Below are 12451 nucleotides of genomic sequence, written 5' to 3'. Positions count from 1 at the left end.
TTCCAATTTGCCATTTGGCTTTTCATTTTTAAACCTTTTTCAAAACCATTAAAAAAACCCAAAACCAATCAAACGTCAATTTCTACCCCGAACTACGAGGTTTTGATCCCTCACGGGTACGTAGGCAAAGGACACGCGTCCTTCCAAATCAATAAAACGTAGATAATTTAGGTCTCTAATTTTCTTTTATCATTACAAATTCCATTTTTTAAAGCAAGCGAGTTTATAGCACAAAAGTTAAATAAAATCAAGAGGTTCTCGTAGAGTACTATGAATATTTAGGGTGCTTAACACCTTCCCTAAATATAACCAACCCCCGAACCCTTAATCCCTTAAAATGTGGTATTTGAACCTTTTTCCACTTTCTTTTGAAAAGAATTAAATGTTCAGTCGTGAAACCAAAAGCGGGTCAAACGCCAGTCAAATGGCCTTCGACCGTCCGAAAAATGACGCGACAACACTCTAGTGCAATTCTATGATCGGGAGTATCGGTGCTTTACTTTTCCCGACTTTCAGTTGGTGCCCACTTTAGAGGCTTATTCTTGCTTGATGGGTCTATCTATTGCTAAGGGGGTACCCTTCGCGGGACTTGAGAATCCTCCTACTCCATTGGTTATTGCTAAAGATCTCTATCTCAAGACTACCGACGTCTCCAAGAATCTTGTCACCAAGGCTCGCGTCCGAGGGTTCACCTCGAAGTATCTACTTGAAAAAGCCAATCTTGAAACCACTTGTCAGGACACTCTTGAGGCTATTCTCGCACTCCTCATCTACATGCTTATTCTCTTTCCAGATCTGGATGACTTCGTGGACAATAATGCTATTACGATCTTCCACTCCAAGAATCTGGTTCCTACTTTGCTAGCTGACACATACCATGCTATTCACGATCGATCCGGCAAGGGTCGTGGGTACATTCTTTGTTGTGTGCCTCTCCTCTATAGGTGATTTATTTCGCACCTTTCGAAGTCCTTCCATGATAATCCAGAGAGTTGGTCTATTTCACAGAGGATCATGGGCCTCACTCCTAATGAAGTGGTTTGGCTCACTCCCGCTTCTAGAGTTAAGGAAATCATCTTCGGTGGTGGGAAGTTTCTTAATGTACCTCTTCTTGGTACCCGGGGTGGAATCAACTATAACCCGGAGCTCGCCTTGCGACAATTTGGTTTCCTGATGAAAGAAAAGCCCATCAATCTTGCTACATCTCCTTACTTCTTTCACTACTCCAATGCTCCCACGAGAATAAGAGAAGATTTCATAGAGGCTTGGTCTAAACTTCAAAAGAAAGAGGTGAAGCATATGGGTGTAAGGTCTGGTGTTGGTCATGAGGCCTATACACAGTGGGTGATAAACCAAGCTGGGAAGATTGGTATGCCTTACCCCTCTATGAGATATGTGTCTACATCTGTTCCTACCATTCCTTTGCCTCTATTACCACCTACTCAGGAGATGTATCAGGAGCATCTAGCTATGGAGAGTCAGGAGAAGCATCAGTGGAAGACTAGATACTATAAGGCTGAGAACTTGATCATGACTTTGGATGGAAAGGATGAACAGCAGACTCATGAGGTGATGACACTGAAGAAAGAGTTGGCTAAAGCTAGGAAGGAAATTGAAGAAAAGGATAAGTTGCTTATGAGAGACTCCAAGAGAGCTAGGGGTGCCCGTGACTTCTATGCACGATACTGCAGCTATGAGTCTGGGTCTGAGTCCGAGGATGATGCTTCCACTTCCTATGCTTGAGGATTTACATTTCCTGTTGTTATTTCCAGTTGTTTTACATTTCAAAGTCTGTCCCTTGGCTTAGTATTTCAAAGGGAATTATCTTGTAACACTCTATGATGTTTGATTGTTTTGTCTGGTTTGATGTTTCATTTGTTTAGTAATGTTTACAAATTTCTAATTTGTCTAAAACCCTTCGATAACACAAAAAAGATTCTTTTTGCATATGCATTAACACATCTCATGCATCATATGCATTCATTGGTCACAAAAGACTTCTCTCGTGCTCATTGCCTCCTGGTTTTGTCCGCCGCATTCTGAAAAGTGGCTCGTGCTCGTAAGGTTTACCAACTAGATAGAGCTCATCAAACAAGATTTTACAAGAGAAGAATCATGGCTAACTTTGAAGAAGAAAATGCTCAGCTCCGTGCCGAATTGGCTGCTATGAAAGAAGACTTGGCTAAGGCTCATGACGCTATGTCCACTATGATGGCTGCACAAGAACAACCAGCCACATCTGTTCCAGTTTCTACTGAAGTGATTCCATCTATCCCACTATCCACTGTGATGTCTGACGCTCGGTTTGTTATGCCAAATGGACATCCTTATGGACTCCCAGCTTTCTATGCTCCTAATACTGCGGCTGGTGACAACTCTTGCTTCTACACCTACTTCTATGCCTCAAGTGACTACTGTTGTTACCGACCCTGTTGTACACACTGTGCAACAGGTAATTGATGTTGATACTTCGCGTGGACAAGATCCTATGATGGAAGTTATGAGAAGACAGTTGAGAGAGTTGGCTGGAGAACTCCGTGAGGTCAAGGCTAGCCGTGGGAACGGTGTTTCTGCTAAGGCTCGTGATCTATGCCTGGTGTCCCGATTTGAGGTTCTCAAGAAATTCAAAGTGCCAGATTTTGACAAATACAATGGATCCTCTTGTCCACATAGCCATGTCATTCGGTACGTCCGAAAGATGGCCAACTACGCAGATAATGATGCACTAATGATCCACTGCTTCCAGGATAGCTTAATGGAAGATGCGGCAGACTGGTACACTAGTTTGAGCAAAGACAATATCCATACTTTTGAGGAACTTGCTGCTGCTTTTGAAAATCACTATGAGTTTAATATCCGCTTGAAGCCGAACAGGATTCTCTTAAGTCTTTGTCTCAGAAGTCAGATGAAACCTTCAGTGAATATGCTCAGAGATGGAGAGGGGCAGCTGCCCGTGTGGCTCCTCGGCTTGATGAGGAAGAATTAACACAGACGTTCCTGAAGACTTTGAAGAAGGAATATGTTGAAAGAATGATAGTCTCTGCTCCGAATAATTTCTCCGACATGGTTACTATGGGAACTCGTCTAAAGGAGGCTGTTAGAGAGGATATCATTGTTCTTGAGTAAGGTGAATCTTCGGCCAGTGCACCTAAGAAGTATGGTAATGGCCACCATAAGAGGAAGGAATCTGAAGTAGGGATGGTATCTGGTAACCAGCCTAAAGTTGCTGCTCAATCACCTCTACCCTACCAATACATGCAGTACTCTCAACATGCCTTCTTCCCGCCATTCTACCAGCAATATCCTCTGCCACCGGGTCAACCACCAGCGCCCGTTAATGCCATTGCTCAACAGGTACAACAACAACCTCCTGCCCAACAGTAACAACAGCAACAACAGGGTCCTCGGCCCAAGACTTATTTTCCACCAATACCTATGCGGTATGCTGATCTGCTCCCAACTCTCCTTGCTAAGGGCCACTGCGTCATCAGACCAGGCAAGCCTCCGCCTACACCATTGCCTCCCAGGTTTCGACAGGATCTCACATGTGAATTCCATCAGGGTGCTCAAGGCCACGATGTTGAAGGTTGCTATGCTCTGAAGTACATTGTGAAGGACCTAATGGACAGAGGACGGTTGACTTTTGAAAATAGTGTTCCTCATGTTCTTGATAATCCACTTCCAAACCATGCTACTGTTAACATGATTGAAGCTTTTGAAAGAGTTCCTGTCCCTCAAAAGGATCCTATGTTGGATGTCTGCAATGTTGCTACTCCCTTGGTACCACTACATGTCAAACTTTGTCAAACTTCTTTGTTCAATCACGATCATGCTTCTTGTTCAAAATGTCTTCAAAATCCTATGGGTTGTGGTGTGGTGCAAGATGATATACAGAGCTTGATGGATGACAAGCACTTGATTGCCAGTGATGTATGTGTGATTGTGCCAGTGTTTCATGATTCTCCTGCTGGAAATACATCCCAGACAAGGAATGTTGAACCTTTGGTGATCAGGCTACATGGTCCGGTATCTTATTCCTCTACAAAAGCAATCCCTTACAAGTACGATGCAACCATGATTGAGAATGGAGTGGAAGTGCCTTTGCTATCACCAGTTACGGTTGATAACGTCGCTGGAGAAATTACAGCTCTGAGAAGCGGAAAAGTCCGTCCACCCTTGTTCCAAAAGAAAGTAGTTACACCTGTTGCTACAATAATTCCACCAATTGCTCCTCCTGTTGACAAGAACGCCAGCCCATCAGGCCAATCTATTGACGAGTCTAATCTGGACGAAATTCTGCGGCTTATCAAAAAGAGCGACTATAAGATTGTAGACCAGCTGCTACAAACTCCGTCAAAAATATCCATCCTGTCTCTGCTCCTAAGCTCAGAAGCTCACAGGAAAGTGTTGATGAAAGTGCTGGACCAGGCCTATGTTGATCATGAAGTCTCCATGGATCAGTTCAATGGAATAGTGGGTAACATTACTGCTTGCAATAACTTGGGGTTTGGTGACGATGAGCTTCCCGAAGCCGGAAAACACCACAACTTGGCTCTGCATATCTCAGTACACTGCAAGTCTGACATGATATCCAATGTGCTGGTGGACACTGGATCATCTTTAAATGTAATGCCTGAGTCTACACTAAGACAATTGAGTCATCATGGAATTTCTCTGAGGGGAAGCAGCTATTTGGTTAAGGCTTTCGACGGATCTCGCAAAGATGTTCTTGGGGAGGAAGACTTGCCAATTACCATTGGTCCCGAGACATTTCAGATTACTTTCCAGGTCATGAACATCAACGCATCTTACAGTTGTCTCCTCTGAAGACCATGGATTCATGACGCTGGGGCAGTAACTTCTACTCTGCATCAGAAACTCAAGTTTGTGAGGAATGGTAAGCTTGTCACTGTACATGGTGAAGAAGCATACCTGGTTAGCCAAGTGTCATCTTTCTCTTGTGTTGAAGCAGGGTCCGCTGAAGGGACGTCCTTTCAAGGCTTAACTGTTGAAGGTGCGGAACCCCGGAGAGCTAGTGCTAGCATGGCTTCATTGAAAGACGCCCAGAAAGCTGTTCAGGAAGGGCAAGCTGCCGGCTGGGGTAAAGTGATTCAGATTTTGGAAAACAAGCGTAAAGAAGGCCTTGGATTCTCCCCGACCTCAGGCATTTCAACAGGAACTTTCTACAGTGTTGGGTTTATCAATGCTATTGCTGAAGATGCTGCCGAAAGTAGTTATGTGCCTACATTTGTTGTACCGGGACGCACTGTGAGAAATTGGGAGGCCATTGATGTTCCTTTAGTCATGCATGCTTCCATGTAATGTGTCTTGTTGCTCATCTTTTTCTTTGTTTTCAAAATAACAATCCTTTCGCTCTGCCCAAGGCGAAAGTGATATCATTGTAAGGGCATGTTTGTTTCGGCATTGCCGTTATCAATAAAAGTTGTCGTCTTTCCCGCGACTCTTTGTTTTTTTTTTTTTTTTTACTTTTTAGTGCCTTTTTCTTGGAAATAATGGTAATGCCAGAAAAAACCAAAACATCTGTATTTCCTTATTAATTTCAAAAATCTGCATAAAAAACATTTTTTCTAAAAATCATCCCAATCATATTATGCAGATTGAACCATAATAAACCCGTTGAACACAGTGACCCTATGGTTCCTCCAAATTTTGAATTCCCTGTGTATGAAGCCGAAGATGAGGAGGATGATGAAGAGATACCGTATGAGATCACTCGACTGCTTGAGCAAGAAAGAAGAGCCATTCAGCCTCACCAGGAAGAGATTGAGCTTATCAACCTGGGTACTGAAGAGAACAAGCGAGAGATCAAGATTGGTGCTGCACTTGAGCCAGAGGTGAAAAAGAAGATCACTCAGCTTCTCCATGATTATCCAGATGTCTTTGCATGGTCCTATGAAGATATGCCGGGTCTAGATCCCAAGATTGTGGAACATCGGATACCGACAAGACCTGAATGTCCTCCTGTCAAACAGAAATTGAGAAGGTCTCGTCCAGACATGGCTCTTAAGATCAAGGCTGAGGTGCAGAAGCAAATTGATGCGGGTTTCCTCATGACAGCTGAATATCCAGAGTGGATTGCCAACATTGTACCAGTACCAAAGAAAGATGGGAAAGTTTGAATGTGTGTTGATTACAGAGATCTGAACAAAGCTAGTCCAAAAGATAACTTCCCATTGCCTCATATTGATGTGCTTGTTGACAATACTGCTCAATCTAAAGTGTTCTCTTTTATGGATGGTTTCTATGGCTATAACCAGATACGAATGTCTCCTGAAGATAGAGAAAAGACGTCCTTCATTACTCCATGGGGAACATTCTGTTATAAAGTGATGCCGTTTGGCTTGATAAATGCTGGTGCAACGTATCAGAGAGGCATGACTACTCTGTTTCATGATATGATTCACAAAGAGATTGAAGTATATGTTTATGACATGATTGTGAAATCAAGTGATGAGGAGCAACATGTTGTGTATTTGAAAAAGATGTTTGAAAGACTGAGAAAGTACAAGCTGCGATTGAATCCTAACAAGTGCACATTTGGTGTAAGATCTGGAAAGTTGCTAGGCTTCATTGTCAGCCAAAGAGGCATTGAAGTTGATCCTGACAAAGTCCGAGCCATCAAAGAGATGCCGGCCCCTCAAACTGAAAAACAGGTCAGAGGTTTCCTCGGACGCCTGAATTACATTTCAAGATTCATATCTCACATGACTACTACCTGTGGACCAATTTTCAAATTGCTCAGAAAGAATCAGCCTGTTGTATGGAATGATGAATGTCAGGAAGCTTTCGATAGCATTAAAGAATACCTGTTGGAACCACCTATCCTTGTCCCGCCAGTGGAAGGAAGGCCTTTGATTATGTATCTGTCAGTGTTAGATGATTCTGTGGGTTGTGTTCTCGGTCAACAAGACGAGACTGGAAAGAAAGAACATGCTATCTACTATCTGAGCAAGAAGTTCACCGACTGTGAGACTCGGTATACAATGCTTGAGAAGACTTGCTGTGCTTTAGCTTGGGCTGCCAAACGCCTGCGTCATTATATGGTGAATCATACAACTTGGTTGATATCCCGAATGGACCCAATCAAGTATATCTTTGAAAAGCCCACTGTTACTGGAAAGATTGCACGTTGGCAAATGTTGTTGTATGAATATGATATTGTGTACAAAGCTCAGAAAGCAATCAAAGGAAGCATCCTTGCTGAGCATCTTGCTTGTCAACCTCTTGATGATTACCAGCCGATTAAGTTTGATTTCCCTGATGAAGAGATTATGTATCTGAAAGCAAAAGACTGTGAAGAGCCATTGATCAATGAGGGGCCAGATCCCAATAGCAAATGGGGATTGGTGTTTGATGGTGCTGTCAATGCCTATGGTAAAGGAATTGGGGCCATTATTGTAACTCCGCAGGGGAACCACATTCCTTTCACTGCTCGAATAACCTTTGAATGCACGAACAACATAGTTGAATATGAAGCATGTATTTTGGGCATTGAAGAAGCCATTGATCTGAGAATTAAGCACCTTGACATCTATGGGGATTCTGCACTTGTCATTAATCAGATAAAGGGTGAATGGGAGACTCATCGTGAGAAGCTGATCCCTTACTGTGACTATGCAAGATGTCTATTGACATACTTTACCAAGGTTGAGCTGCACCACATCCCTCGGGATGAAAACTAGATGGCTGACGCTCTTGCTACTTTGTCTTCTATGTTTCGTGTCAACCATTGGAATGACGTGCCAATAATCAAAGTGCAGCGTCTTGATAGACCCGCACATGTGTTTACCATTGAAGGTATGCCAGATCAAGCTGATGAAGATGTGAATGACAAAAAACCTTGGTATTACAACATCAAACAATTCTTGCAGAATCATGAATATCCACCTGATGCTTCCAACAGGGATAAAAAGACCTTGAGAAGATGGGTGATGAGTCATAGATAGTATTAATTATTGCCTTATTTAGTTTAGTTTTATTTTAGATTTGATTTTATTTTATTGCATTTTATTTTAGTTTAGAATATTTTACTTCAAATTGTGTTTTATTTTATTTTAGGAATAAATATATGGTGGAAGGTGTCTTGGAGCAAAAGAAAGAGGACTGGAGCAAATACAGCGCAAGAATACGAAGATACGGGACAAAAATATGTTCCCACCAAGTCAGAAGCTTGGCACGGCCAGTGCCAACATGTGGCACGGCCGTGCCACCCTCCAGAGCCACTTTTGCTGCTTTTTCTTCAAGGCCAAGTTACCCTGTTGCAGCTTTACTGTTTTACCCTTTTAGTTGCTTAGTTTCTAAGTCGATTGTAAAGCTATAAATAGAGTAGCTCTCCACCATGAACAATCATCCTTTACTTTGTTTATTTCAAGTATTATTTTAATAAAAGTCTTTATTTTCCTTTTACTTTCCTTGCAATTTATTTTACCGTATTTCTCTCTTCTTCCTCCATGTCTACGATGAACATGAGTGAGTAGACTTCTTAGTCTTAGGATTATTGGGGAGTCTAATGACTCAATCCTAAACAAAACATGTCTAAACCCTAATTTCTATGTAACCCTAATTTCTAATCTAGATTCACCGTCTTAACGTGGATTAACAATTATCAAACTGTGGAAGCGAAAGCGGAGGGTTTGATAATCGTTAATCCATCATCCCAAACATCAATTCATAAAGCGAGAGCGGAGTCTTGATGTTGGAACAAGTGAATCTAGACAATAGTTGCAAAACAGTGAAATAGTCTTTGCAACTATTGAGACAAAGAGTAGTTTCAATCCTCTATGCATCTTCTAGTAATCATGTCAGTGAAATAGACTTGGTTGCTAGAAGTAAACTCTCACCGGACTTTCATCGGAAAGGTGAGGGGCTAAGGGAAACCGGTCTTTAGAAATTAGTGTGTAAACCATGAAATTAGAAGTTTAGGTTTTGTCTAGTGAAGGATTAGTTATTAAGATGAACCAATGATCCTAAGGCCCCTTTATTATTATTGTTTTTACCTTCAGCAATCAAACCCTTTCTAATCAACTTTCTCTCCTCTAATCATTCATTAAAAGTTAATTAAATTGACCAACTCCCTAGCGGAACGATACTCTACTTACTACTATTACTTCGATAGGCCGTGCGCTTGCGGTTTGGCTCTATCAAGTTTTTGGCGCCGTTGCCGGGGAGTTAACTAATTTGATTAGCTTTTTCTTAGTGATTAGAATTCTCTCTTCTTCTTTCTCTTTTCTTTTTATTTTTATTTTTACCTTTTTATTTTTCTGTTATCGTTAACTTCTTGGGTTCTCAACCTTGTATGCGAAGAACTAGAAATCAAGCGGTATTCATACCCGAGATCGAAAGGTTCTTACATAGAAGGAGGAGAGCAGCACAAAATAACACCGCCATGGCCAATCGCACTCTCAAAGAGTATGCAACGCCGTCTACGGCTGAGCCACAAGCTGTTATTGTGTACCCAACGGTTGAGGATGACAACTTTGAAATCAAGCCTGCCCTACTTAACTTGGTGCAGCAAAACCAATTCTCGGGATCCCCCACAGAGGATCCCAATCTTCACATCTCTGTTTTCCTACGAATTAGTGGAACCATGAAGGAGAACCAAGAGGCCGTAAGACTTCATCTCTTTCCCTTTTCCTTAAGGGATAGAGCTAGCGCTTGGTTCCATTCCCTCGAAGTCGGTTCCATTACTTCATGGGATCAGATGAGGCAAGCATTCCTTGCCCGTTTCTTTCCACCATCTAAAACCGCTAAACTTAGAGACCAAATCACACGGTTCAATCAAAAAGATGGGGAATCTCTCTATGAGGCGTGGGAGCGTTTCAAAGAAATGCTAAGACTTTGTCCCCACCATGGCCTAGAGAAGTGGCTTATAGTCCACACTTTTTATAATGGCTTGTCTTATACCACTAAGATGTCTGTTGATGCAGCTGCAGGTGGAGCACTTATGAACAAAAACTACACGGAGGCGTATGCCCTAATTGAAGACATGGCTCAAAATCATTACAAATGGACCGACGAGAGAGCCATCTCTAGTTCTTCATCCTCCAAAAAGGAGGCAGGTATACACGAAGTCTCTAACTATGATCACCTTGCTTCTAAAATTGATACACTAACTGAAAAACTTGAAAAATTCAATGTTAGTGCTATCAATTCTGCATCTACTCCTTCTTGTGAAATATGTGGTATAGCTGGTCATGCTGGTGTTGATTGCCAACTAGGTAGTGCTACTAATGGTGTTGAGCAAATGAATTATGCTCAATACAACCAAGGGATGCGACAAAATCAAAATTTTTATAAAAACCAAAATCTCTATGGACAAGTAGCACCACCCGGTTATGCAAACAACCAAAGATTCACTCAAAAATCCAATTTGGAAATTTTGTTGGAAAATTCTATTGCCAACCAAAACAAACAACTTCAAGAACTTAAAAACCAAACTGGATTTCTGAATGATTCTCTTTCCAAGCTCAATACCAAGGTTGACTCTATTGCTACTCACTCTAAAATGCTTGAAACTCAAATCGCTCAAATAGCCCAACAAGTGGCTACATCTTCCCAAACACCGGGAGTCTTTCCTGGTCAAACCGAAGCCAACCCCAAAGCCCAAGTTAATGTCATATCTTTTAGGGGTAGTAAGTTAGGCGAAACTTTTGCTAAGGTTAAAAACATTGGGAAAGAAAATGTCAAGCCCTTAGGTGATAAAGTTGTGATAAGAGAAGCTAAATCACTTGGAGAAAACAAAACTCCATCCCCCTTAAATCCTGATAAGCTTAAACTAGAGGGTAAATTTGAAAAATTTGTTAACATACTTAGGAAGATTTGCGTTAAACTTCCCTTTGCTGAAGCTTTATCTAGGATGCCTCTATATGCAAAGTTTTTAAAGGAAATCTTTTCAAAGAAAAGGGCTATAGAGCATAATGAGACAATAGCCTTGGCTAAGGAAACTAGTGCAATCATCCAAGAAGCAACCCCTAAGCTTAGAGATCCAGGTAGCTTTGCCATACCATGTGAAATTGGGAATGAATCCATAAACAAAGCCTTATGTGACTTAGGAGCTAGTGTTAGTTTGCTGCCTTTGTCTCTTCTTAAAAGGATAGGGATAGGAGAGTTGAAACCTACCGAGATGGAATTAAAAATAGCTGATCGTTCTACCATGAAACTTGTAGGATTTGTCGAGGACATACCTGTTAAGATAGAGGGGATATACATCCCCACTGATTTTGTAGTCGTTGACATTGAAGAGGACGATGACGTCCCTATAATCCTAGGTAGACCGTTCCTCGCAACTGCAGGAGCCCTCATTGATGTTAAACTTGGTAGGATCGTCTTTCAAGTGAGTGATAGGATGGTAGGATTTGAGTTGGAAAACGTTATGAAAGGTCCCGCTCTTTACTCTTGTTGCATGCTTAACGATCATGTTGTGAAAGAACGTTTTATAGCGCCATCTACACAACATGATATCTTTGATCCATTCTAAGGACTCTTTCTAACCGTCAAGCTAATGACATTAAAAGAGCGCTTCGTGGGAGGCAACCCACGCATTTAATTGCTTTTGTTTTGTTTTTCTTTGTTTTAATTTGTTTTGTAGGTAATTGTCCAAGTATGATTCGAGAAAAATCAAGAAAATGAAAAATTTTGAAGTCCCTCTGACCAGAGTGTTGGCACGGCCCGTGCTGGATCTGGCACGGCCGTGCCAGTGTTTTTGAAGAAAAGAAGGTTGGGAGCCACAGAAAGTTGGCACGGCCCGTGCCAAGGTTGGCACGGCCGTGCCCGTGTTCTAGCCTTTTTAAACCTAATTTTTCTTCTTCTTCTCCATTCATTCTCAAACCACAAACCTCTCTCTACCTTCAAACTTCTCTCTAAACCTCCATAACCTTCAAACCTTCAAACCTCCATATCTCACTCAAATCTTCATCAATCTACTCCATTCTTTCACCAATCAATCACAAACTTCATCCAAAACAAAAATCACCAATCAAAAACAACTTTCATCCACCCAAACCCATAATTCACCAAAACCCTAATCCTTCAAAACCTAACCCAATCACCACAAAACCTCAACCAATCTCCATAACTAAACCCATAAACCTTACTTAAACATCCACCCCAACCCTAAACCAATCCTTTCCACCAAAAATCTTCCCAAACCCCAAACTTTCATACCAACCATAACCAAGGTCAAATGGCTTCAAGAAGAAGAAGTGGAAAGGAACCAGCAAGTTCTTCCGGTCCTCCCCCAAAGAAGCAAACACAAGTCAAGAATCATGGAATTCAGTTCAAAGACAACAAACAAAGGGACAGGTACAAAATTCTTACTTCTAAAACCTTACATCCCTCTAGATATCCTGATTCCTATGATTTGCAAGTGCTAGGGCTTAGAGATGATGTTTTTAGGTTGATAGGTAGGCTAGGTTGGACTGATATGCTAACA

The 12451-nt window shown here is 41.7% G+C and overlaps 1 non-coding gene across 1 annotated transcript; it reads right to left on the bottom strand.

The window, feature by feature from the left end:
* Window positions 1-9769: 9769 nt before the first annotated feature.
* Window positions 9770-9876, bottom strand: LOC146936942 (small nucleolar RNA R71). The gene has a single exon (XR_015033608.1). It is a non-coding gene; the product is annotated as a small nucleolar RNA R71 (small nucleolar RNA).
* Window positions 9877-12451: the final 2575 nt, after the last annotated feature.

Source organism: Medicago sativa, chromosome 3 (genome assembly GCF_051527215.1).
Source record: "Medicago sativa cultivar Bolivia chromosome 3, Bolivia_mono, whole genome shotgun sequence".
Taxonomy (NCBI): Eukaryota; Viridiplantae; Streptophyta; class Magnoliopsida; order Fabales; family Fabaceae; genus Medicago; species Medicago sativa.
Note: the sequence above shows the minus strand (reverse complement) of the source record. Positions and strands in the feature narration are given on the sequence as shown.